Source organism: Nannobrachium achirus (genome assembly GCF_963921795.1).
Source record: "Nannobrachium achirus genome assembly, chromosome: 10".
In the NCBI taxonomy this organism is placed as follows: domain Eukaryota; kingdom Metazoa; phylum Chordata; class Actinopteri; order Myctophiformes; family Myctophidae; genus Nannobrachium; species Nannobrachium achirus.
The window spans coordinates 21,877,325-21,901,919 of NC_137819.1; positions in this window are offsets into that span (position 1 = coordinate 21,877,325).

Here is a 24,595-nt window from a genome sequence, read left to right on the forward strand (position 1 = left end):
AGTCTCATTTCGGTCAGAAATTATGCCGTTCAACCAGAATTACATGCCGCTCCCGGATTGTTTCATAAAAAGCATTTTTATCCGACAGATCCGACTGCTTTCGATTGAATTTCCTCACTCTCCACCAGAGGGGGAAAAACCAGGAAATACAAGGGAAAACAGGATAGCAATGCTTTTTATTAAACAATCCGGGAGTGGCATGTCATTCTGGTTGAACGGCATCATTTCTGACCGAAATGAGACTTCGTTAAGCACTTTATTTTTTTAAATCTGACGTGTGTAGCTCAAACCGTTGCTCTTTGTCCACCTCACGAGAAGCCATGTTGAGGTGGAAACATGACGGTCATGTATATATGGCCGTCGTGTATTCATGTCTAGAACCTCACCGCTGCATAATGTGTAGTTCCTTTCGGAACCTCTCCCTCCGTTGTACAGTTTCTTTTCAGGGGGGGCAGTCTGTGTGATTTATTGACGTCACGTGCACGCGTGCCTCTAGATGTGTGCGTGCGACTACATGTGCGCATGGAGCAAATAGAAAATACTGCTGTAGTAGAGAAACTAAAAGTTATTATTTAGTCTCATTCAACCCGGAGCCCCCGGCGTCTGCTCCTTTCCCTTCTAAGGTGACCACTGGCCAGATGTCCCCCTATGCGTGGGGTTAGGGTTAGGGACAGTCCCACATTTCCATGACTTTTCAGACCCTGTCCCAAGTTGAGACTGACACGCTCCAGACAGTAATACTCAATGTGCAGGTGTTGATAGGTGAGCAAGCTAGACTGGACCACACTGGACACATACAGCATTGCTCTAGCAGCATGTATAAATGTTAGGGTTAGGTATCCTCCTAATAATTGGCTTTCCATTGTAGCCTAAATCTCTCTCATTGTCTCTTTTCCTGCAAGATGTTTTTAAGCCTGTTAAAATATCCCCTAGGCTACAGCAGGTTACCAACAAAACAATAGGCAGTATCAAATTACCTCAAAGAATAGCAACTTAAGCAGCCTGTTGCTAACCACCGCGTCTGCCTGTCCCACATTGGGAAAAGTTGGGAAAAGCGGGACAACTCCCGAAAAGCCGGTCCATTCCCGGCCGGTCCAGGCCGGCCAAAAAAAGAAAAAGAAAAAGGCCAGCCTACAAAGTAAATATAATAACTCATGTAATTGGCCCACTGGCTTGTCTCTCATGATGTGAAGTGGCCAATCTTTATAGCAGCACTATAGAGAGGGATCTAGAGAAGCAGCGGTCCACAGAGCCATCACATTGGCCCCACTGACTTGTATCATCTGAATACTGGCCCACTTCTCCCCAGCTTCCTTGACTACTCCTGGATGGTCTACAATACATACAACATTATTAGACTCTTTATACCAGAAACACAATGAGACCTATAATCACAGTAACCGTTCATTGGTTAGTATTTGGGGCCTCACAGCGCGACCCAAAGGCGAAAAAACCTGGTGCGCGGCCGATGCCCGCATGCAATGAAGGCCTCTCCAACTCCTTTTCCCGGCTGAATCAGGGGCCCAGTACGTCCCACACAAACAATACTTCTGTCCCTCAAATTAATAGTTTGGATCTGGTCACCCTATTCCCTTCCCATTGTAGCAGAAGGGAGCAGTACTGGCAACTGCCGCCGGCGGAGTTCCGGGTTCAATGGGAAACTTTGGTGTGACCTACGTGCCCTAAGGGTACGTACAGTGGTTCCCCAGGTTAAAAAAAGGTTCTATTCCCCGTCTAAAAAAAAAAAAAAAAAAAGTCATTTGTTCCAAAATGCAGGAAACATTAATTTCTAATTATTAATAACTCAAACACACACACAACTGATCATAATGGGGAGAAATGATGAATACTAGTGGGACAGGGTGGCACCATGGAAATCTGGACACCATATTTTTGTTATGACTGTGCATCTGGACGAGAGGGCACCTGGACATATAGAGACGTGGGCATTTGGACGAGTGGGCACCTAGACGAGTAGGCACTTAGGGGTGGTGACATCTGGGCACTGGGGACACGTGGAGGGTGTGTTAATGTGTTTATTGTTTCTTTATACAGGAGACATGGCAGAGGCAGAGCCAATTGTTGATGGTAGGTCACAACATTATTTCTTAATTCATGATAGATGAACCGTCAACTGTTTTGGGGTGGAGAGATGTGCTTCAAACTTAAAGACAGAGCTTTGCTGAAAACTTCACTACAGGTTTCACCATAGGCTTTAAAGGGATCCCTGGCTAATACAACAAATATGCCTTAATACATTATAATTGTCCTCTATAAATACAATGTAAAAAGCCTTAAATATTTTATTTCTTCTAGAAATAGCTAATCTTTCACTCAATAGGGGAAATGCCTGTCGCAAGTTGATGATTTCATAAAACCATGTGTGGTGTATCCATATATTATGGCCTGTATGTGGAAATAAAAACAAACTTAATACTTCCTATGGTTAATATGAGCATCAAATCAATATTTCAAATGTGTGTGTCTTTTTATTTTCACATGCATGCCATACATTCCATAGGGATAGACCACAGATGGTTTTATGACATCATCAACTTGCAACAGGTATTTCCCCTATTGAGTAAAGAATTTGCTATTTCTAGAAGAAATAAAATATTTAAGGTGTTTTTAATTTTACATTGTTGTTATAGAGGACAATTATTAAAGCAATAAGCCACAAGAGGCGAGTGGTTACCGGTGTAGTATACACCGGTCGGCTGAGAGGCGTTGGGAAACACGAGGCGCTAGCCGAGTGTTTCCGACCCTCTCAGCCGGTGAGAGGGTAAAATTTTGAGGTGTTTTTTTACTCACATCTTCAGTATTTAATGTTCAACAGGGACGTGCTGGCCATTGGGAAAAGCGGGATAACTCCCAAACGGCCGGTTCATTCCCGGCCTGTCCAGGCCGGCCATTAGGAAAAGAATAAAAATAAATGTCGGCCTTCATTCCATTTTGGGGGCTGGGCGGCCAACAAAGTAAATCGTCACTGTCGGGCAGAAACCTCGTATCTCCAAGTTTCAAATGTATACATTTTTTCGCAAAGCAAAGCCCTGCTTCATCATACAAGGCCGTTGCACAAAAGTAGTGAAAACAGCAGATCTACAAGCACACAACGCCTCGCAACGCTTGTAGATCGGCTGGTTTCACTAGTTTAAATCATCTTTAAAATGATAAATACAAAACAAACAGTTTTGGACATACAAGGTTTCCACCTGACAGGACCCTATATAACTCATGTACAGTAATTGGCCCACTGGACTTGTCATGATCTGAAATGGCAAATCTTTGAGTAGCAGCGCTATAGAGAGAGATCTCTCTATAGCGCGCAATGAGGGCCTCTCCAACTCTTTTTCCCGGGCTGAATCAGGGGCCCAGCACGTCCCTGATGTTCAATACACGTCCACTACCTCTCAGAGGAAAATATTGTACTTTTACTCCACTACACTTATATGAACTCACTCACAGAGCACATCATTATCTTTTTCTCATTACACAGGACCTGCAGTTCCATCACAGCATGTGGCTCCTAATCTCCACAGAGACGGTGACAATGATAGTTCTGTCAGCCTAAAAGATGACCCTGATCCGTCCATGGCCGTAATGCTCTATACAGGAGACAAGGCAGAGTCCAGAGTTGATGGTAGGTCACAACACTGTTTCATACTTCCAATCGACCAATACGGGGTGGAGGGAGAGTGATTCACACTTCATCAATAATACATAAAACATGATTATCATTCACACACAGACACAGACAAGACAGACCTTTGTAATTAGCTATCTATATCAATACAGAATGTTGTGCTACAGTGTAAAATGTTTGATTTGCATCTCAGACATTTTGGGTATTGTCCTAAGACCTGCGTATCTCCAGAGAGAGTTGTCCTGTGTTGGTTCTGTCCGTGACGCGTAAAATGTCCGTGACGAGTAAAATGAGGAAGGATAACGTTTAAGGACATGACAGAATGTGTTCGACTACAGGCCAGTCACCTTAACATCACACTGTCATGGAGCATTTGGATATGAAATCGTGTTTCCAATTAACTGCATTTGTATAACTGTATTATTTACAGTACTTAATTTAAGGACGATTTCACCCATTTTCAACCTTCATATAATTGGTCCACAACAATACTCATTTTAATATGAATGAATGAATGCATTTTATTTGTATAGTGCTTTTCCAAACATAGTTTCAAATTGCTTTACAGACATTAGAAAACGGCAAGAAAAAGAGAGTAAAAAAGAGAGTAAAATAAAATAGAACAAAAGAAAAATCGAAACATTTAAAACACCTGTCCTTAGAAAAAACACTTAACATACTGTATGAAACGGGATACTGAATCTGCTAGCTTACAATAATCAACAAGCTTACCACTGTTTTGTCCACGTCTATCAGACTGTTACAATATGTCTGTGTGACCAGTGACACATGTCATGACACCATAGACTAACTCCACTGAAAAAAATATATTATTAATCCAAGCAGGTATTCATGGAGTTCCGAATGAAATTCAGCTCATTTCCAAATCCTCCAAATTTCTTTCTGGACACTTGTGGACAGTGTGAGCTTTCATCGTAAGAACTGGTTGACACATTCGGAAAGGTGCTCTTCGACCAGTGGTCTCAAACATTTTCATGTCAAGGACACCCAAATTGATATTTACCTATTTGCCTGTGGAATGCCGGTATCCTAACATATTTTGTGCAAGGGACCCACATGAGAGAGGAATTTTCTGTAAAAAAAGATTTATGTTGCAGCAGTATTGTATGCTATTTTTGAACAGAAAAACATTTTGCTATTTTTGTATTTCTTTTATTTAACCAAGTATACAAAAAACAATGATATGCTTTCTATTGTGGAGAGTGTTAGTGTGTTAATTTGTTTAATGTTTCTTTATACAGGAGACAATGCAGAGGGAGAGCCCATTGTTGATGGTAGGTCACAATAGTGTTTCTTAATTAGTGATTGATGAACCATCAACTGTTTCGGGGTGGAGTTTACAGTTTAGGCATTTAGCAGACGCTTTTAATCCAAAGCGATTTACAATAAGCAGGTAATACACATCACTATAATAAGCAAGATAATATATCAGTACATTAAAGGAGTAGTTCACCCCCAAAATGACTTTTTTTCTATTGATTACTCATGCCATGGAGAGTAGAATTCAATAATATTTTTTGGTTTTTGTCACATTCCTAAGACAAAAATGTGATAACAATAAATTTACCCCCATTCATTCCGGATGGTGACCCGTTTCAAAACGGGAATATCAATCTAGAAAAACACTAACATAGGTAGACCACGCACCTAATCAGTAATACAATATGGAAGGATGTGCTTCAAACTTCAACAATAATGCATACAACATGATGTAATGTCATTCACACACAGGCAAGACAGAGCTGTCTTTACAGGTTTCACCATAGGCTTTAAGAAAGTGCAAGAAGGGGACCCTGATGTCATCTGCTTTGCATTTGACAAAATACTTTTGTTTAACGATTAAACATAAGTGTGCACGATAGAAGTACATTTAGGGACAACTTGAAGTCATGTCAAGATTAAGTTATACAGTATGTGGCAATATTTTAATGATAAAAAACAACTTCTTATGAAGGATTTTTTTTCGCCTTTTCAATAAATAAACATAAACAAACATATTCGCATGAACAATAATGATGATGTAACAAACCGATTTGTGTGGAAATATAATTTTTATATACACAGATTTATATACATTTTCGTGTGACTGTATCATTGCGACCGCAGAACGTGTTTACTGTCAGAACCGGCACAGCTTGTCCGTATATACGTGACGTGTATACGTGGATTACACTGTGGTTCCCCTGACACATCACTGTGACATCACAGGTGACATCACATTTGACATTACAGTGATGTCAGATACTCAGAGCCTGACAGTGTGGTTCCCCTGACTTATAACTGTGACCTTACAGGTGACATCAAAGTGATGTCAGATACTCAGAGCAGGGATCTCCATATATGGGCATAAACAGGTGACATCACATCACATTGTTGTGGCTGGTTCAGACAGGGATCTCCATCTATGGGCATGAAAGGGATTGTATGTTGTGATGTCATGGGAACCACTCTATGCCCATAATTTTGGGCCAAAGTAACTTGGAAGAGGTTTACTATCCTGGAAGGAATATTTGTCTTCACAATCCTGTTCAGTTGTTAAAAGGGCACTTTTAAGACTTGTAAAGAACATTTTCATAATAATGATTTGACTATTCCCTGTTTTACTTTTAGTTTTTACCCTTTTAATTATGGTTTAATTCGCTCAAAGATGTAAGCCAATTTGTTTATTTATATTGGACAAGCATTTCAATAACATTCTGATTATTTAATCAATAATTCAAAAGTAGTCTAAATCTTTCAACTAGATACTTTTATTACTTCTTACTCCATTTATTATTTGGATGAAATGTTTAATGACAATTGTGTAAATTGGGTACAGTTTTTGGATACGGCTCTAGCCTTCATGTGTTTGAATATCTTATGGTTAAAGGTTGCCCTGATGCGAGTCACAAGGATTCCTCTGTCTTATGACCTCTTATTCCCTTTCATGCCCATATATTATGGATATCCCTGATGTCATCGGTATTATGCCCATGTGTTGGAATGCTCATACTGTATATGGATAGGATATACTGTGTCAATCTCATGTGGTCTATGACAGACACCTATGATGTCAGTCATCTCCATGTTTGGAAAAAGTTAAATTTTTGCATTTTCCCATTCAAGACAATGGACAAAATGAATGAATTAATATAAATGTAACTATATAACGTATCTTTTAGCAAAGTCCCGATGAAGCCGGTCCAAAATAAAGTTTATCCAGAAAGAAAGAGTTTTCATATTAATGAAATGCAGTTTGTCTTGTCTTACATACAGTGTCTTTGCTTCTTGTTCTATTTCATAGAAGTGCTTACTTCAGATCAACAGGATGCACAGATTGGTGAGCGTTTTGTTTCTTTGGTGCAGTTCAATGCTTGAGTTAACCAGAGAGTAGGTTGTTCATGATGCTAGCTTTTGTTTGCCACGGTGTACAATAGTCCTATTGCGTGAATGTCATGTCCACTCACATAGTACATTTCATTATCTTTTTCTCCTTATGCAGAATCATCATCATTCTTCAATTCTGGACTCTATTTTGCTCCTACTGTGACTAGTTGTAATATCAGTGGTAACGTCACCTTCAATGTCAACTATGACCAAGGTACATACAATACTGTCTGTATTGGTTACAAGGCAAATGCTCTAGTTCTGCTGATAAGATACAAATGTTATTCTGTTTTTTGAAAATGATAAGATACAAATGTTATTCTGTTTTTTGAAAATCCCCTCCTCTTTAAGGCTACACACGCACACACACACGCATGCACGCACGCACGCACACACACACACACACACACACACACACACACACACACACACACACACACACACACACACACACACACACACACACACACACACACACACACACACACACACACACACACACTCATTCTGAAGTAATGATTAAGTCAGCTCATCATTTTCAGCTCAACATACATTACTGTATACTGTTATTGTATACACAGTGTACAATTGGTTACCCGGCAAATGTGGTAGTTCTACTGCTATGAAATATCATTCTACCTACATAATGACAAGATTATCTAGGCATCACAAAATTACGTAGTAATGTGACATGAATGCCATGTTGACTACGAGAGCCCATTTGATTATTCTCTTCTATTTATGCAGGACTGTCAGGACGTCATCAATCACAAGACCCTGGTGAGTTATGAAGCAGCCTTGCTGAGGTGTTTTACTATTTCTTTTATCCCTGAAAGGCCAGAACAACCAATGAAATCGGTACACTCTATACTGTGATCACAACAATATTCCATTCCGATTGCCTATGACTGGCTTCCAAAGTTTGTTTCGCACAAAATTAATGCAATATGAACGCAGAGGCTGATTGCAGAGACTGACACCAATTTCCGCCTTAGAAGATTTTACACCATTTTGCAATCTCTTTGAAAAACACACTTTTTACTACTACTGCAGATTCTGTCCAAAACTCACCCAAATTGGTACACTCATCTCTGTAGAAATCAGAGTGTTCAGATTCCATTCAAATTAGGGCCTACAAAGAGTCTCCTCAAAGTTTTGGCTTAGGAATGTGACAAAACAAACATACTTTTAACTCAAGTCTCCATGGGATGAGTAATCTATTATCGTTATAACGGTAAAAATTAAGTTGTATGTGGTAAAAATCACACCTTTGTTTGTGGTATAAAAACAACAAAACAATTTTGTGGTTATAAAACATTCTTTCCAGAAAATGGAAATGATTTATTCTAACAAATTATTTGTTCTGATGGCCAATTGCTCTGAAACAATTGTTTTACTATAGCTATGATTTCAGAATACAGGCATGTAGGGCTACTGGTGTGCATGGTGCATGCTGATGGATGTGTGTGTTTTTCAGCTCTGATGAGGCTCTTTCTGTTCACACTGCAATTCATGTGAAGCTTAGACCTGTACCTGCTTTGATTTATTATGGATAGTTTTCACCTGAAACAATATGGGATTAGTCAACAAAGTTCAACTTTGTTCACTAATCAGTAAACAAAGTTGACTAATCTAAATTCCACAATTTATTCAGGACATCAATAAACATGCTAACGCTTCTGCCTAGAAGCCTTAAACAGAGCACTGATGAAGGCTACTACGTAGGTCAAAATGTTAATATATTATAACTGTTATTAAATAATTTCACCACTAATTATGACATTAATCTCTCATGTCGTCTTCAAGGTGAAATGCTGAAGTCTATGAGGAACGAGTTCATTCTCAGGGTCACAGAGCCCAAGTTGCAATCTCTACTGGACGAACTTCTTGAGAAAAAGGTTATTAATGATGATGAGATTAAGTCAGTCAGAGGGAAAGAACTCAGGGCAGAGAAGGCACAGACAGTTATCGACATGGTGCTGAGAAAGGGAAACCAGGAGAGTACAGAAATGGCAGACATCCTTAAGGAACACGACTCAAACCTTTTTGCTCTGCTGCATTATGTCTGGGAAAAAGAGGCCACGGTCAGAGAGATAGAGAGAAAGATTCAGGGGGACAGGCAGGAGAGGAGAGACAAGGAGGAGCAGGAGATGAGGGAGGGGTTTGAGAAGGAGCTTAATGAATCTCTGAGGGAGATAGAGGAATCCATCCAAAGGCATGAGGGCGACATCGGTGCGATTGACCATCAAACAAATGAATTGGAGGAACAAATAAGGGAGGAGAGGGATGAAGAGAAGAGAAGGGAGCTGGAACAAGAGCTGAGGGTGCAGTCTGAGAGAAGAGAGGAGATGGAGAGACAGCTGGAGATGTTTACTGTGACGAGAGATAAGGAGAGCAAAGAGAGGGAGGGCAAGCACAGCAAGCAAATAGAGGAGTTGAGAGAGATCTACGAAGTAGAGGCAAGATTGGAAGTACAGAGAAACATGATGGAGATGCAATCCATCTCACACCTCAGATATCCAGGTGATAATCTCTCTCTCTCTCTCTCTCTCTCTCTCTCTCTCTCTCTCTCTCTCTCTCTCTCTCTCTCGTATCTCTCTCTCGTATTAGTCTATCTATATGGCATTCACCTAATATTTGAATATTCAAATATCAAAGTCACTATTCAATGTTTTTCACAGAAGTCGAATATTATGTTATTTTTTTTTAAAGAAATATTATTTCTTCATGGTTTATACAGCTTGGCTAGATAGGAAGTCATAAGAATGAGTTGTCAATGCCCCTGGTGGATGAATTTGTTAATGCTCTATACTGATGGCATCTCGTTTCGTCTCCCGGAACTAATTACCAGTGGGAAAAACTGGCCAGATGGCAAACTCGATGTCAAGAGCCAGCTAATGCAACTGTCACTACTAGACCGACTGGATGAAAAAAATATAAAGATATATTTTCTGTCGATCATTCGACTATTTGAATACTTTGAGGTATTCGATTTTCGAATACTAAAAATCACTATTCATGAATGCCCTACTACTATATACCGTACATACATACAGACACATAGATACTGTATTAATATTATGATATATTATGAATGTCATATGTGTATCTTTCCTTTACTCCAACAGATTTTAAATGCATCACTAAATGCTTTGCTTGGAGTTGGCCCGGTAAAAATGTCACCCTCCCCTGTCACTTCTCTCCTGAGACCAGCATGGTTTCCATGGCAATCAGGTGGTTTAAGGGGACAGAGTGCATTTACCTGTATAAGAATGGTCAGGTGATAGAGGGGAGGGGCTATGAGGACAGACTGGCCCTGAACACCCAGGAGCTGAAGAAAGGCAACGTCTCTCTGACACTGAGACGCTGCAGACATAAAGATAAAGGAGTTTACATCTGTCAGGTCACAAATGGAGAACAGATGGAGGAGATTGCTGTGGAATTAAACACAAATGGTAAGTGATGTACCTTTCATTAACCCACTCTCTACCATTGTCGAGATATGACAGATTTTTTTTAATTTATTTTAAAGCTGGTAGGGGTGTAACGATATAGTAACTGAATTGAAAAAATCAATTTTAATTTACTATGATCTACTACTACATCGATATGAAAAAGCATCGTACCATTTTGGCTTGTATCGTATCAGTATCGTTTTACAATGCAGATAAACGGTATCGAATCATTTGGAAGTGCAAATAATTGATTTTATGGAAACTAAGTATTTGTGCCTTGTATTTAGCAATTTTAAGAGGGAAAATGAAAAAAGAGGGGTTTATTAATCTATAAATGTGTGTAATCTCTGTTCATGTCAAGCTGCGCGTTTGTCCATATGTGTTGAAATATAATGTCCATGTATTAGCTCACTTTTTTTTGTTTACTTATTTATACCCATAATAATAGATTTTCCCTTAAAACATACACTATTGACATGTTTCACACAGATTTAATTTCTTTGCTAAATATTTACTATTGATTTTAAATCATTGACTCGTATCGCGATGAATGAACCAATATCATCCATGTATCGTATCATCAACCATGTATCGTGATGCGTATCGTATCGTTGTTAAAATGTATTGTTACACCGCCTAGTTGCGACCGTAGGTCGCATTTACTATCAAAACCTGCACAAACTGTGAGTGAGTCCGTCCGTCAGTCTGTCTGTCACACCTCACACGTCACACTTTTTCCCTGCTTATATCTCCGCAACCGTTGCCCCGATCCATGCCAAATTTTGCATACACGTTCCTTGGCTGCCAAACTACAACCTCCAAGGACCCCCGGAGCTCCAGGGACCCCCAGGTCCCTGGGGGACCCCCAGATGTAAAAAATGACCAAATGCGCAAACATGACCAAATGACCACCCCAACGGGGCTGCTCACGGGGAATTCCCGGGGACCAACGACTCCTGGTGCTCCAGAACGGATGCAAAAGTGGTGGCGCCCCCAGTGGAGGACCCCCTACACTGCAGCTCACATAAAATGCCGTAACTCCGGCTAGGAGCGACCGGGACAGCCGGGGCCGGTACCTATTCGTCCGCCTTGCCGGCGCGGAGACCCCACCCCTCATTTCTCACATGGCCCTCTTCTAGCGCCACCATGAGGCCGATTCTTGCAAAACATATTTTTGGACACTGCTCCTACAATTTTCGCCCTAAAATCACGCAAATCGGTACACAGTATGTCTACACTCATCCCATCAACATGAATCTGTCCCATATAGCGCCACCTCCAGGCCGATTTTTAAAAACACATTTTTGGACACTGCTCCTACAGATTTTGCCCTAAAATCACGAAAATCACTACACAGTATGTCTACACTCATGTCATCAACATGGATCAGGAAGATTTTGGCAAAACACATTTTTGCCCTATTTGTGGAGATAAGTGACCTACGGTCGCTTATCTCCCGATTAGGGAGCCTTACTGGTATTAATGTACCATTACAACAGTTATGCTGACTGCTCTTTGATACAGAACTGAGATGTTTATTTCTCTCTGTCTCTCTCTCTGTCTGTCTGTCTGTCTGTCTGTCTGTCTGTCTGTCTGTCTGTCTGTCTGGCTTTCTCTATCAGCTCATGTAACAAAGGAAGAGGAAATCCGGATTGTGATGGTTGGGGAGCATGGAGTTGGAAAGAGTGCCAGTGGAAACACCATCCTGGGTGATACATTTTTTAAATCCAAGTCTTGGAATAGATCTGTGACAGACAAAAGTCAGAAAGCCACAAGTGTAGTGGATAACAGTAAGGTTTCCGTCATTGACACACCAGATTTGTTTGACACCAAGCTCACTGAAGAGTTCAGACAGTGTTTTGGTTTGGCTGCTCCTGGTCCCCATGCGTTCCTGGTTGTGTGCAATCCACTGAGCATCCTCACAGAGAATGAGAGGAAAACTGTGGACATTATTCAGGAAACATTTGGCAAAGAATCGATTGAATACACCATGATTCTCTTCACTCATTATGACACCATGCTTGAGGAAGGTACAGAGTTCTCTGAATTGGCGGAAAATCCAGATGTATCTCAGTTAATGGCCAAATGCAGCAATCGCTATCATCTCCTCAACAACAAAACTCAGGATCCCTCTCAGGTCACTCAGCTGCTGAAGAAAATCACCATGATGGTGAAGAGGAACGGTGGAAGCCACTACACCACTGAGATGTTCCAAAAAGCAGAGAAAGCAACAGAGGAGAAGGGAACAACTTTGCAAGGTGAGAGAATTAACTCATTCTTTGTTTGTTCTCTAATGAAATAAATCCTCCAGGTAATCCAAATTTTGTAATTATTAAAACAAATAAAATATTAGTTAGACAGTTATTATAGTTATTATATTAGATGTTATAATATAATGATGACATCCAGGACTTGGTATGTTAACCTGCACACAAGACAGGAGTTGATTTAATGTCACATTCATTGTCCAGTCAGTGTAGCATGATAATCTGATGAGAAATTGATATTAAAACACATCTTAACTCTCAGTATGCATTTAAAGGTAAAGCAGCATGTTACCCGTTCCGTGAGATGGAGGAAAATGGAAGAACCAAATCAGCTCATCTGCTCGGTATGTATGAGAGAGGAAGATGAATATTTAGAGAGGGAGGGGGAGAGAGAGACTGTTGAAAGCGAAAGACATTGGCATTTTAAGAGACAAGTGTTTAAACAAGATTTCAGACGGGAGGCGGTTGACACGGGCTTGGATCAGCGGGGATCGCACCGCGGTGGAGATACAAACACAATCACTTTAGCTTCCACAGAGGAGTGTGGAGTAGTTAGGGCAGGGGTTCCCAAACCTTTTTGTCTCAGGGCACATCACAAATATTTTTTTTTAATCTGAGGCACCCTTACATTATAATTTTCACTCCCAGCACCTTATATTTATAGCATATCGTCGTTGTCGGGTGGAAAACCTTTTATGTCCAAAACCGTTGTATTTATCATCTATAAAATGTACTAAACTAGTGAAAACAGGAGTGCTTGTAGATCTGCTGTTTTCACTATTTTTGTGCGACAGTCTTGTATGATGAAGTAAGGGCTTTGCTTTACCAAAAGACGTACACATTTGAAACTTGGAGAGACAAGGTTTCTGCCCGACAGTGACGATATTTTAGTGAATATGTTGCGAGGAAAACGTTGAGATAACAGCCATTTTGGTTAGAACTGACTGAAAATAACTTTGAAATATTTTTTCAAGTGTAAATTCTAAATGTTATCAAATTATCTCGCAGCACCCCTGGACTGCCGCTACGGCACCGGAGGGTGCCCAGTCACCCACTTTGAAAACCCCTGAGTTAGGGGTTCAGTGTCTTGCTCCAGGACACGTCGACACATTATGCATACATTGCTAACCTGGCCTGGATTTGAACCTGTGACAACCTGGGCCTCCGGCTCCCCAGGCGGGCTCTCTAACCATTCAGCTACATGTTCAAACAAGTGAAAGCTACCCTCACAAAAACATGCAGTAATCCTGGTCTCTATAATGCCTCCCCCTGGCCAGCCGGGGCACCTGACGGAGGGGAAAGGAACTGGTTGGAATAACGTGTTCCTTCCACACACTGCGTCTAAACAGGGGAAATCCCCCCTGTCAGGTAAAAAGAAGCAACTTGGACTACTCATGCATAGAAGGAAGCATGAGCTCAGTCCGTTGTCTCCCCAGGCGTGGCAGAGGGAGAGCAGAGCCCAGGATTACATAAGCAATTGGCATTGGGTGAATGAAATGGTTTTCAAAATCGTGGGATAAAAATAATAATGGAAAAAGAAAAAAAAATAACAAGTGAAAGCTTTGGTACGCAAAGATTTGCTTATGTGCAAATTTGAATTCAAAAACAATTTGTGCATGGATTTGGCAGTTGCACACTGAAACTCATGTCTGCTCCGGGGCAGACACAAACCATGTGTTTCTGTTATTAGAATGCCTTATTCTTCATGCTAAATCAATTAGAAATAGTGTCAAACCTCAACATTTGTCATCACATATAAAAAAAAAAAAAGATGTGGCCACAGTTTTGTTAATATAGACTATCATGCCAACTCCAATGTCACACATGAACGCCACAACAATAAGACATACCATCTAATGAGGATACGGTACGCTATGGATGACCTCTAGCTGTGTCCATTATTCTCAATCCTAATGCAGAACAGTAGATATATGTTCGTCCAAGAGACAGATTTCCCCCCAGTGATCAATAAAGCTCTGATCCATAATTATCAGTTATCGGCAGGTTCCAGAAGTTATCTTTTTACTTTTTTGCCGGCTCTGAGTAGTTGTGTCGTCATGCTCGTTCGAGCACGGGTAGAGAGGCTATTTAAACCAATCAGATTGCTTCATCGGAACTACCTGTGGTATGATTGTGTGTATTCCTTTAGGTAATAATAATAGGCTTGTTTTTGAATCTTGAATCTCAAACATACATATTGCTCTACCTCTGTACGTTCTATAAAAGAGGCACAGCTGTTCCTAAAGAGGGAGAGAGAACTGCATGATGTCATCAGAGAGAATAAGGACCTGATCCAGGACCTCAAAGTTCAGCTGAAGGAAAGAGAAAGTGAACTGGAGAAGGTGAAGATGGAGAGAGACAACAAACTGAAAGGTAAAGAGTCCATGTTACTCTACACTCATCTAATTGTTCTATTGTTTCAGTAAAATGACATCTGTTAGATACACATGGTAGGTTGTTTGTCTTCCCCAGTTTGATTTTAAGTCATTCCTACAACATGGGTGAATAATACAGTATGTATGTATGTATACTATAAGTAACATTTTGGCCATATTGATAAAGCAAATGAAATATGTGTGCTCTAGATCGATTCAAACATAAATCTGACCTTTCCGAAATGTTTCTATTGCTCAAAAATAATTAGTGGTCCAATCATAAAGTTTCTAATTTAGAAAAAAAAGAACAAGAAATTGACATCATGTTTACGTTGTTGTTAATATGGTTTAAAGCTTATAGCCGAAACCTTTTTCAGGTGGTGGCCATATTGGATTTTACTGCTGTGACGAGACATTAAAAGCCCTGGGGCTTTATCTGAGCCAGGTCCCAAATAGATATCCATCCATTATAACCAGTGATGTAAAATGTTATCTGGAAATATTTGTAAAACACTTGAAGGTCCTCCACCAAAAATGATGCTGAATAATAGACTCCTCGGGCCCACAAACCCAGCCGGGCCCTTCCATGCTACTACCATGGGATGTTATTGTGGTAAATAAGCCCAGAGACAACTGGAATAATGTTTTCAGATAAATTACAAATAGTAGGTCTGCATTTGGAAAATAAAAAGCCGTAGTTGTAGTTTACCCAGTTGTTCTCCTGAAAATGTAAAAACAAGCCTGCCGCTGGTAGGTTCTTATACTATAGGCTAGCTACCACAGTAAAATCCTCAGTGTTAATTGAACTTTGGAACATTTTACCATAATTCCCTGACTCTCCTTAAATTCCACAGCCTCTACTGTCGTCACTGAGAAGCAGCTGCTGCTGGTGGCTAAGAAAACTGGAAAAACATGGAAGAAGATTGGCACAATGCTGGGCATCGATGACGTTAAGATGCAGCAGATTGGGGAGGACTATCCACGGGACCATGTGGACAGAGTTTATCAAATGCTGCTCTACTGGAGAAAATTCCAGGGGGGAAATGTCACCGCTGCCTACTTACACTCCAAGCTTACAGAGTTAGACGCAGACCTGGCACCTGATGATATCGACTTCCTACTGGAGGAGGACTGAGGCACTCACTGCCGGATACCAGCTCGTCATGGATTTAAATCATGGCTTTTGGACATTGATTCTATAGCACAAAAACATGCATTCCAGAGATACTTTATTCCCCATTTAAGGTGGAAACATCTCTTTATACCGGTGTCTTATGGGATGCGGGACTTGCGCGCAAATGTCCAGTTTTTTATTTCGATTTCAGATTTTTTTTAAACATCCCAAAAATTATTCTCATATCTCCAAGCTCACATGGATTAAACTTCATCATGCATTTTTGGAAAATGGGGTTTTGGGGTGACGCCATGTATCTTCATGGTTTTTGGCTGAAAACCTTATTTGCGAGCGTAGGTCGCAGTTTACTGTCAGTACCGTCACAGCTTGTCCGTGTCTGGACGTCCGGACGGGTAACACGCCTGACACGCAGTGTTGGGAAAGTTCACTTTAAAAACGAACTAGTTCAAGTTCAAGTTCAGAACTTCTAAAATGAACTAGTTCATTTCTAGTTCATAATTCTATATTTTGAACTAAAGTTCATGGTTCCCCAAAATGAACTAACTTAGTTCTTTTTCGTTCTTTTTTAACCATAATTGTTTTTATACTTTTGGCTATTCAAATATATATATTATATATATATATATATATATATATATATAATATATTTTTAGACGTTGCTGCATGCTATTATTTGTCAAAATTATTGACACAGCCCATATAGAACCATACACAGCAATAATTTCATCCAACTTAACATTGAGGTGCCCACAATATTTATGTGCCCAGTGCCCAGTCTTCCTGAAGGCAGACGTTTCTAAACCTGGCGTTAGCGACACCCATAGGAATGGAGTGCCTCCTTCAGAGTCTTAACAAACAGGTGTTTCATACGAAACACTTGTGTTTCCGCGTTGGTTAAAATAGCTGATCTACAAGCTCACGTTGTCTCGTGGATGCGACACGTTGTGAGCTTGCAGATCAGCTATTTTCGCCGTGCAACAACACACATAGGACAAAGTATAGGCTTGTGAGACGTAACGAGGAGGAGATTCACAGTGCAGCTGCAGAGTGCAGAAAGCACGGCATATCAACGTTGACGAGCTGCGTCTAGTGCATTATTGGAGCATGTGAATGAAAAGAGAGGAGAGGACAGGCCGCATGAACGGCCGACGAACGCCGACGAACGCCGTTCACGGGCGTCAGAATGACCGCGTTCGGCAATATCGTTCATCAAGCGAAAACAATTACGTTCAGTTCACGTTCGCCCAAAATACGAACGTGTTCACGAACGATCGTTCTTTGAACGCGTTCGGGTACAACACTGCACGACACGGTGGTTCCCCTGACACATCACTTTGATATCACATTGTTGTCAGATACTCAGAGCAGGGATCTCCATATATGGGCATAAAAGGGATTCTGTTAGGGATCTCCATATATGGACATAAAAGGGATTGTATCCCAGAGACAGGGATCTCCATATATGTGCATAAAAGGGATTGTATCCCAGAGACAGGGATCTCCATATATGGCCATATATGGACATAAAAGGGATTGTATCCCAGAGACAGGGATCTCCATATATGGGCATAAAAGGGATTGTATGTATGATGTCAGATGTCATAGACGTCATAGGACTTTCACATCACGAATAACAAAGTAAGCATGTTTGGGGTCTCACAACAATATCTCCTTATACAGTACATGGATCTCCATATATGGGCTCCAGGGGTCTCCATATATGGGTAACTGGTCCGATATACTGTACATCACTGGCCAGATGGCCAAGACATGGCGCAAACTCGCCCTTTAGGGCAAGGTCGCTTGTCGCCCTTAGGCGTCTTACTGGTACTATCTATACTATAATTTTGCGAATGTCTGAGTGAGTGAGTGAGTGAGTGAGTGAGTGAGTGAGTGAGTGAGTGAGTGAGTGTCTGTCTGTCTGTCTGTCTGTCTCAGCGTTTCTCCTCAGTGGCTGGAGCAATTGATCTGAAATCGCATCACCATCAGCATATGAACACACCTGACATAACTGTGAAGCCCGTTTGTCACTTTCACAAATCGTATGCTGTATATTAGCATTTTTATGGTGTATCTATATCTATTTAGCCTACAGTACCTTTTGTGACCACACATGTTACAGTAAGGGAGGGGCGCTGTTGTTCAGGCCATGCACAATCACACACAAACCCACACACACACACACACACACACACACACACACACACACACACACACACACACACACACACACACACACACACAGGGGGGGTGTGTGTGTGTGTGTGTGTGTGTGGGGGGGGGGGGGGTTCTGGCCCTGGGGGGGGGGGGGGTTCTGGCCCTGTTACAGATGTTGTCCAAAAATCATGCAGATCGGTACACAGTATCTCTGTAGCCGTTAAATGGAACGGGTATTTCTTACATTGATGCTCCTCCATATTAGCATGCAAGCACCAGTTAAAGTTACTTTCCATCCCTCATATACTGTGTGCACAGTGCACATCCCATAACCCACACACTGCACATCATTTCGGAGCTCATATCTTTGAACGGGTAAGGGCTAGTTACTATAGATTCATGTACATGTTACTCATGTACACATAGCAGAGCCAGAGACAGCTGGAAAACAAGTCTGCTATTTCCTTCACCTGGATCAAGGACAGTATGATCATCCAACTGTTCCACTTTATGAGTGGGAAGAGTATTACAAAACAGCTGGACACACAAATCCAAATAATTTAAAATGGAAGAAATTCACATATCTTCTATAGGGGTGATATAGTCTCAAACAGCTACCAAAGAGAAACGTTTTGGATAATCACATTCCCTGGTTTCACTGATGACATTGACTTCTTTCCTTTTCAGTATATTGTATTGTTAATGATGCTATTTTGATCCTATACATGATGTCTTGTTGTTAGATGATTTAAAGGAGTAGTTCACCCCCAAAATGACTTGTCTCTATCGATTACTCATGCCATGGACTTGAGTTCAGTAATGTTTTCTTGTTTGTATTTCTCACATTACAAATCACAAAAGATTCACCCCCATTGATTCCGGATGGGGACCCAAATGCAATTGGGTTCCCATCATTACTCCCTACCTTTCCACATAGTGGCTACAACGTCTGCTGCATAGATGCGTCACCATGGGAACCAAAGAGTTCAGTAAAAGTAGTTGGAACCCGTCTCCAACAGCTGTTTGCTTAACAATTTGACTGCTACGGCGATTGCGTCATAGCAGCTGTACTTCTGCCTAGCGGAGCCATCCTGAAAACCGTCCTTGCTTAAACTCCCTAATGTGTTTGTGAATGGGTGAATGTAATGCACAATCTCTGTTTCTGTTAAATGTTAATGTGAGATGTCCTCACTCCTCAGGTCTGTGTAATATGTGCTGTTGTGTTTACTGATGATGTATAGGGTTACGCCACTGTGAGGCGCTACAGTGCCACAGTTGAAGGACCTGCCAAGAACTACACTGCCATCCTTATCGTGTGTCCTTATATGGGTTGTCACTTCCTGTGGGGTTCTAGTTCAGTGCTCAGTTGAGCTACGGCTGCACAGTTATTGTTTTTTTATTTATTTTTTTACCTTTACATATAAAACCGTGTCATTTATACAATGATGTGTGAGAGAATGTCCACTTGCTTTTTAACTGTCAGATAAGATTCAAGATTGAAGATTTAGAGACTTATTTGTCACATAATTAAGTGTCTGTTCACATTGTGCATCATTTACAGTAAAAATTAAAAACAAGCGTTAACTTATGATACAATTAAAGTGCAAAATTAATAAATAACAAGTAATAAGTGTAAAGCGTAGAGAATAACCTGATGCATGTGCAAAAACTGCATTTATTAACATACAAAGACATTACGTGTAGAGAATGACCATAGCGTATACTACAGTTGTACGTACAGTTGCTGTCGGGGGGAAACCTTGTAGCCTACTGTATGTCCAAAACAGTTACTTTTCAGGAAATAGAAAAGGACATGTATTCCAATGGATCCAATAGTTATACATCTTAATTCTTGTTTGCTATTCATCAAACCCTATTTTTCATGTCATTAGGCCTATATTGTAGGTGAATATTTTTGCAAAGTTTCAAAATTAGTGAAATTAGGAGATCATATAGATCATGTTTGTTACATCTGCAGCAACCTTTTTTTATTATAATGTTTTATTTTTTAAGATATTTTTGGCGTCTTTTATCCTTTATTGATAGAACAGTAGGTAAACAGGAAACAGGAAGAAAGATGGGGTGTGGCATGCAGCAAAGGCTGTCGGGATGGGTAGTCGAACCGGCATTGCGCTGTCAGGCATCTATGTGGTAATAGCTCAGGGGTAGAGAAACCGTTATTAGAGCACAAAGGGTTCCCAGTTCGAATCCGGGCGCCCCCTGAGTTAAAGTCGAAGAGTCCTTGAGCAAGACTCTGAACCCCTAGTTGCTCCCGGTGAGTAGGTTGGTGCCTTGCATGGTTTCCTCCGCCACCGGTGTATGAATGTGTGCGTGAATGGGTGAATGTAATGCACAATCTATGTAAAGCGCCTTGGATAAAAGCACTATATAAATGCACCATTTACCATTTAAGCGCCTGGACCACTAGATCAGCGGGCACCCCAATATGACATATAAGCCAAAAAATAAAGCCAAATCCAGAATATACAGTAGATGGATGAATATGTCTGCAACCCAGTGATGCACAATATAAATGTATGCACGAATGTGTTGCTGTTAAACTGCAGTTGTAGTCAGAGCCAGCAATAAAGTTCACAGACCCACCAGTCACCTGACACAAGTCAATGAGGTTACACACTGGAAATGACTTCATCTGTTGTTCTCTCACTCTGTCTAAATTTCTTGGGTTATTGTTTTATTCACAGTTATTATATTTTTGGATGTTATTTCATTATCGGCTCATTCAGATTCTTATTATTATATACATATTCTTTCAATACCACAAATGAGTTACCGCTAACCTCTCAATCATTGCTCTTTAGAACCTTTGTTTTGACCAAAAGGAGAGGAGAGGAGAGGAGAGGAGAGTTCATGTTAGCATGAACTGCATGTACCGTATGTAGCTGTAATGTAAACACTGCAGAAGAATATCAGAAATGTATAGACAAAAATAAACTTCTCAATGAGAGTCATATACATTTCTAAGGGGTTTATGTGTTGCCGATGTAAAATAGCATATCCATCATCTAAGTTATACAATTGACGTAGGCCCTACCACGTGTCTCACACCCAATTTAGCCCCATATCCACTTCAGATATTCCATACAGGCACTTATGTGTGCAAGGGTTCCTTGGGGAACTGTAAATGCCATTGGCTACTGATTTGCCCCTGCGGGATAAATATTGTATAGGCTGTATGATAACAAACATGTCCCCGCCTGTCTCCCTGACAGGGACAGATCCACTGACTGGATGAACAGAATATTTTATACGCATTTTTTGAGAATATCACACAAACACTGACAGCTCAACCAGAACCAGAACCTTGACTGGCTCTGAGAATCTGTGTTGTTTTAATAACTTTCACCCTGGCCTCTCTTACGGCCTGTTATTAAAGGTAGGGTATAGACGGGTTTCTTGTTTACAAACATTGAGACTAAATGCACAGGTATCATGTAATCAATTCCTACCAATCCCCAAACCTGTTGTGTTGGGGAGTGCTGGTTTCATTGGCTAATTTTGGTACCGACCTTGCGCACGCATCTATTTCTTATCAATGTAACGTGGACCAGAAACCCGTCCATAAGTGATGTTTTTTTTTGGTTAAAACAAAAGGGTTAAAGCACTTTATTCTGATAGTAAGCATTGTGCTATTGTGTTTGTTCAGTAACAGGGGTCTCCCCTACAGTCTATGGGGTCTCCCTTCATCCTCTCATCACACACACGACTCAGTGGCGTAGACAGAATCGAACCGGCGACTGGGCCTGAGCCCCGCGCGGCGCGCGAAAAAAAATCCATGTTTTTCGGGTCGGATCGGGTCTTCTGGTGCGATTTGGGTCGGGTTTGCATGATTAAATAATCAATTCATGCGTGGAGTCCACTAGTGATGCGCGGGTCATTCCAGCCGTGCAAAAACAGAATGGCATATTAGAGAAGAAGCCGGTAACATGACGGCATGAGATGCTTATTTTAATTGTGGGCTCGCCTATAAGGCGAGCACACTTTAGATATTGTCATTATTTATCTATCAGTCAGTCAGACAGTAGACGGGAACTTCGGTTCCTTTCTACTCCTACATACTTAGTGAGAAAATGAAAATAAAAACATCAATGTGTTCAGTTTACAGTGGCGAAGTGCGCTATTATTTTTTATAGCAATCGGCCAAATGGTGGCGCTGTAGGAAGCCTTCGAAAGTGCGAACTTTGAACAGGTATAGCTCATGCTGTGTTTTAGGTACAGCCATGAAACCTGTATACACGTATGCGTCTCCTCATGCCGAACAACTTTTACCCTCTAACTTTTGACCTCTGACCTTTAGGTCTCCCACAATTCGGAATTATATGAAAAACAGTAAAAATCTATCTCCTCCTGGGATTTTCGCGTCAAGTGCACAAAACTTTTTTCACATGAACTTTGGACCAATACGGTCAGATTGATCAACCAGATTTTTTTTAAAGTGAAATATAATTTTTTAATAATTCAATCAATATTGCGGTTTTATGCAAATTATTCTTCGGCCTCTAAATCATACATGCAAAGTTACACGTTCATGGCATTTGGCAAAGATGTGGAGGGTTAGTCAAAGTATCACTGAAACCAATTTTATTCCAATCGGCCAAAGGGGGGCGCTATACGAAGCGTCTGAAAATTCAAACTTCAAACGGGCATAAGTCATGACTCGTTTCGTTTGAAGACATGCAACTTGTTACACGCGTGCTTTGACTCAAGCGGAAGACATCTGTGTCGTTGTTAAGTAAGCTCCGCCCTTCAATTTTCCGCCATTTTGAGCAGTTTGTAAAACGCGTAAACCCGCTTTTATTCTGGAATTTTCGCGTCACGTGCACAAAACTTTTTTTACGTGAACTTTGGACCGATATCTAAAGATCTGTCAGATCGGATTTCTTTAACATTGAAACATGCTTTTTTAAATAATTCAAACAATATTGCATTTTTATGCAAATTATTCTTCTGCCTCTAAAACATACATGCAAAGTCACATTTTCATGACAAAATAGTGTAGAGGGTTAGTTCAAATATCACTGAAACCAATCTTACCCCAAATGGCCAAAGGGGGGCGCTATATAATTTTGAGCAGTTTGTAAAACGCTTAAACCCGTTTTTATTCTAGGATTTTTTTTGCAATTTGCATGAAACATTCTACACGCAATCTAAGGACCTTTATCTAACATGCCTATGAAATGCACACAAAAAAAGTATAAAATAATAATAATAAATATAGCTGCAAGCAGCGATAAAGTGGCCAAAGCCAAAAACACCTCAAAACATGAACACAGCCTGCGATGTGCGTGAAATATTACAAGCACATTCCCAATAGGTCAAGGAACAGATACCACCCTTCTTACATTGGCCTGTTATAGCGCCACCAGCGGGTCAACTTTTGCACAACACATTTTTGGAACAAAATGGACCAATCTTTGACGTCAGTAACGTCAAAGAGAGCACTGCCTGCGATCTTGACATTTTGTACTTTTATAGCCATTGTTTTCTGGCTTGAAGCGAGCCCACAATTGTTTCGAAGGAACAATATTTTTCTAGTGACAATATCTAACCGTCATATCAAGTTCTCCTCAAAACTTCGGTTCCTTTCTACTCCTACATACTTAGACAGAAAATGAAAATAAAAACATCAATGTGTTCAGCTTACAGTGGCGAAGTGTGCTATTATTTTTTACAGCAATCGGCCAAATGGTGGCGCTGTAGGAAGCCTTCGAAAGTGCGAACTTTGAACATATAGAGCTCATGCTCTGTTATACGTACAGTCATGAAACCTGTATACACCTATGCGTCTCCTCATGCCGAACAACTTTTACGCTCTGACTTTTGACCTCTGACCTTTAGATCCCCCAGAATTTTGAATTATATAAAAAACAGTAAAAATCTATCTCCTCCTGGGATTTTTGCGTTACGCGCACAAAACTTTTTTCACATGAACTTTGGACCAATACGGTCAAACTAGTCTCGGCGGATTTCTTTTAAAGTGAAATATAATTTTTTAATGATTCAATCAATATTGCGGTTTTATGCAAATTATTCTTCGGCCTCTAAATCATACATGCAAAGTTACACGTTCATGGCATTTGGCAAAGATGTGGAGGGTTAGTCAAAGTATCACTGAAACCAATTTTATTCCAATCGGCCAAAGGGGGGCGCTATAC